This window comes from Notothenia rossii, assembly GCF_949606895.1.
Source record: "Notothenia rossii genome assembly, chromosome: 4".
Classification (NCBI taxonomy): domain Eukaryota; kingdom Metazoa; phylum Chordata; class Actinopteri; order Perciformes; family Nototheniidae; genus Notothenia; species Notothenia rossii.
In genome coordinates, this window is record NC_136902.1 from 43,332,519 (window position 1) to 43,336,882 (window position 4,364).

General features: G+C 39.4%; 1 long non-coding RNA gene across 2 annotated transcripts; it reads right to left on the minus strand.

The window, feature by feature from the left end:
- Positions 1-290: 290 nt before the first annotated feature.
- On the minus strand, positions 291-2,773 carry LOC307036805. 2 transcript variants are annotated; one of them, XR_013807468.1, is made up of 3 exons: positions 2,620-2,773; positions 830-2,229; positions 291-392 (listed from the first exon to the last, which is right to left on the minus strand). It is a non-coding gene; the product is annotated as an uncharacterized lncRNA (long non-coding RNA). The 2 variants fall into 2 exon arrangements; XR_013807469.1 differs by having other exon boundaries at positions 294-392; positions 1,057-2,229.
- Between the last annotated feature and the right edge of the window lie 1,591 nt (positions 2,774-4,364).

A 4,364-nucleotide genomic window follows, 5' to 3' on the forward strand; every position in this document is an offset into this window, starting at 1 on the left:
TGTGCCCTTTCCTCCGTGTTGTTCTGGTTTGCTGTGCTGCCTCCTAGTCGCCACCATGGTTTGCTGTGCTGCCTGGGGATGCTCAAATCGCTCAGAGAAAGGAGTACGAATGTACGGCTTCCCCACTGACACAGAGCGCAGGAAAAAATGGCTGGCTCAAGTCAGCAGGAGCAATTTCACGACCAACAGCAAACAAATATGTGAGGTTATACAAACACTGCATTTGCACTTTTTCACAAAACGAAAACCACACCATTGGGAAAGCTTAATGTTTTGTTTAATACAAAACAACAGGGAAAGGCTTGAAAAACACAGAGTTGAGACTCAGGGTGCAGGGTGAGGGTCTCAATGCAGGTATTCAGGCTCCATTGAATCCCCCTCTGGTTCTTGTGCTGAAAGAGGGAGTAGCAGACAGGAGAAAGGGTTATACACACCTATATAGCACACCTATTGGATGGGAAATTGCCTTGGGGAGATAAGGTGTGGTCTTTGTTCCCAACTGAAGTTATGAAACTTTATTATTTGTGAGTTTAACAAAGTATGACAAATGGCATCAGTAACAGATGTGATATGAATTTCTATAAAGTTGTCTCACATTCTTGGTCATATTTTATATACAGTATGTAATGAGTATAACATGTCCAGTAAGTATAAAGTGTTTCCTAATACTGTGTATTCAACCACTATGGAATATGTATGTGGGCAGACAAAACTAAGTTGTTCTGTGTGTGAAGTAACCTCAAGTCACTCCGCAGGCACATTTTGATGCAGACCAGTTTGTCAAGACAAAAAAGGTCAAGACTAGGCTGAGAGCAGAGGCTCTACCCACCATCTTCGTGCATCGCCCTGTGGTCAAAAAGAGAAGGGCCCCTGCAACACGATTCACCCCGGGACCTGTATCTACAAAGCCCATAGCTCATGATCACAGCTATAGAGTGAAAGGTGACACAGGTATAATAAGTATGAACTATTAGTAACAAAAGTCATATTTCTTATTTTTAAGTGGTATAATATTTTAAATGTTCGAAAATCTACAGTGCCATGTCTTCTACTTACATTGGTCTCAAAGATTGAGGGAAGAAGGGATGAGGAGACTGAGAGAAAGGAAAGTAAGGGTGAAGAAAGAGAGGACATGGCTAGTGAGGAGAGACAGGGAGGGTGGACACCACCCACTCAGCCAGCAGCCAGTCAGCATACGAGGGAACCAGCAGCCAGTCAGCATACGAGGGAACCAGCAGCCAGTCAGCATACGAGGGAACCAGCAGCCAGTCAGCATACAAGGGAACCAGCAGCCAGTCAGCATACGAGGGAACCAGCAGCCAGTCAAACCGATCTATTAAAAACATTAAAGAGAAAATTAAAGAGCCAAGAAGGAATCACCAAAAAAGCAAAGGCTGCACTAAGAAAAATCAGGAAGGAAAATGCAGCTCTCAAGAAAACAATGAAAATTAGGGACAACAAATATAAGAAAACGTTTTCAAAAGACCAACTTAAGGCATTAGGCAGACTCACCACAAAGGGGATGAAATGGAGCAATGAGACAATTAAGAAGGCTTTAAAAATTCACTTTGCGTGCAGACCAACGGGTTACAAAACTCTGCAGGAATTGCAGATTCCCCTTCCAGGAATAAGGACACTGCAAAGAAGGATGCAATGTGTTAAGTTTGAGCCTGGTGTGTAACAGCTAACATCACTGCCCCTCCACCCGTAACATCAATGCCCCTCCACCTGCCAACATCACTGCCCTCCACCTGCCAGCACCCAGCCAGAGGAGCGCAAACAACAAAAACAAGCAAGGTGTCCCGTCATGTACCTGGAAGTTTGGGTTGTCAAAATGGAGTAAGAGAGGGACTTGAAAAACCTTGGTGGCTCTCTACTCATGTTGTTACAGTTGTCTTGGTTACAGCTCTCAAGTTTTTTTTTGTGCCATTTCCACATCTTTAGAAAATATGAAATAAATGAAGTGAAATCAACCTCTTCTCTGGAGAACAAACTTTGATTTCTCTGTCTTGTGAGTTTGCAGTCTTGCAGTTTCGCTCCTCCACCTGTAACATCACTGCCCCTCCACCTGCCATACAGTAGGTTACTAACAAGATTACTTATATAATACAGTGATAGAATACATGTTTAGTATGCTTACTTATATAAAACAGTAGTATTAAACTTACCTTGTGTTTTCGCTCTCACTTAAGTCCCTCTCCCTTTGCCATCAATCCAAAATCAGCTGAGCTGCAACATTATACAGACAGGTAATAATCAACATAATCACAAGGACAGAATATGGCTCTGCTAAAAACACTCACTCTTACACGCACCAAAGTTATATTTATCTAATATTTAACTCCCTCCACCCCCACATACAATCCTGTTTAGAAGCCCCTCTTCTCTAATTCAACAACGTTGGACGAAATGACATTAAGAGAACGGAATTTACAATTAAAAGGCTGTTCAATGTGTGTTGCTAACTTGATCCGGTATCCTAGCTTTATCTGTTATCTGTAAACGTTCCCTAAATCGACTCATTTATGGATAATCCACTGACATCCTTTAATACACATGTTAATTTGAATCAGATGTACTGATAATATCCGCAATATAAATCTTTAAACTTCTTCTTACCTTTAAAAGTCCGTCACAAACGGTCTATTATGCTGCAACTCTACAGCTCTGCTAGCCTTGGCGCTAACTTCCGGGGAACGATTGAGAGGCTCCACGGTCCGCCATTGCTGTAAAAAAGTGGTCCATTGGAGTGAACAGAGATGACGTAACTCTCAGTCTATACGGCGCTGGTTTGGCCATTAAAATGCGTTTTGATGTCATTTGATGCGAGAAATATGAGTTGTTATTTCAGATTATGTGTGCAGTGGATGTACATGATCTTTAGGTTGCTAGTTATTACGAAGATTACTTCAGGAAATTGCGTCCATAGAACGTTTTTATTGTTACCAAGGTGGTTGCTAGGGACGCTGCTATCGATATTATTTATGTTATGTTGTGTAACTGTTTAATGGTGTTATCTTTATTGCTAGCCCCTTCCCCGTCAATGTATAGTGTTGGTCCACAGCCCAAACATATTAGTTTAACAAAATCCGCATCTAAAATTGTGGCATTGATACGTTATTTTCCCCTGTGCAATTCCAGTCTCACATCTCACATCACATCGTCATTAACAAATACCGGAAACAGACCGAAAACATATTTAAAAAAGAAAATAATACTTTATTCCGAGTGTGCTTGCTTTTCTCTTTGAAAGTCATCACATAACGGCATTGTAATACACGGTTTGGCTGCATTAAATATGACATATCTGCCGTAGTTCTCTATTTATAGAGCCCTGATGAGAAGACTTCTAGACAAACATGAGGAACTGCCGCCAATACTGAAAACGTGACGTGGATCATAAATATATCAGCAATTAAACAACATCTTACATTTTTTTTCACACAATACGTGTCCTTGCAGTATCAACACTAATTCAGCTGACTTTTATATTGGATCCAATTGGTAGATAGGCTGTATTTACACCATAAATGTGCACAGCTGATATAAAGGGACACCTAGTGGTTAAAGCATGTTATTGAATTTCATTATTTGTATTATTAGATATTAATAGGATCCCTATAAAGTATATTCATTACTCGTTATTCTCTACTAATAGTTAATTAAAGACTGTATACAGATGTAGCACTGAATTTTGGACTCCAGCTTACAGCTTCCTGCCTACGGCCTGCCAAAGACCAGTATAGAGGAATGTTAAGCCCTCCCACTATTTTCCAAGAGGGCGTTGCCAGATTTTCAATTTAAGATTTTAACCAGTAGATGGCGCTTCATTCACAAATACAGAAAGACAAGTTTCATGGACTTTCAGTTGTGTTTTGAAGAGCATTTGAACACATCAATATTTTAGATCAACTAAAGTATATCTAATCTTGTAATTCAATAATATATAGTCTTTATATATTAAATAATCATAATTATAATGTAAATGTTTACATTACACTTCTTTATTTGTTATGCTCATACTTTAACCTTTACAATCGTTTGCTTTAATATGCAATATATTTTTGTTTTTGCTTCCTCCTGCTCCCTTTCGGACACATACTGTATTATTTATTATTAATATTAATATGAAGATATTATTAAGATAAGATAAGATGTTACTTTATTGATTGAACATTTTAGTTTAGAATGTGCTGTCCCACGGTAATTCAGAAGGCTCACAGGTCACATTCCGACCATTATTTAAAACAATAGGTGCTTTCACACCTTCTACAGTTTGATTTGTATAGAGGGAGCTCTGTCAGTTTTCGAATTAACCTATTTTTCAGAGCACATCCTGCTACTAAATATGTCACACGCACGCT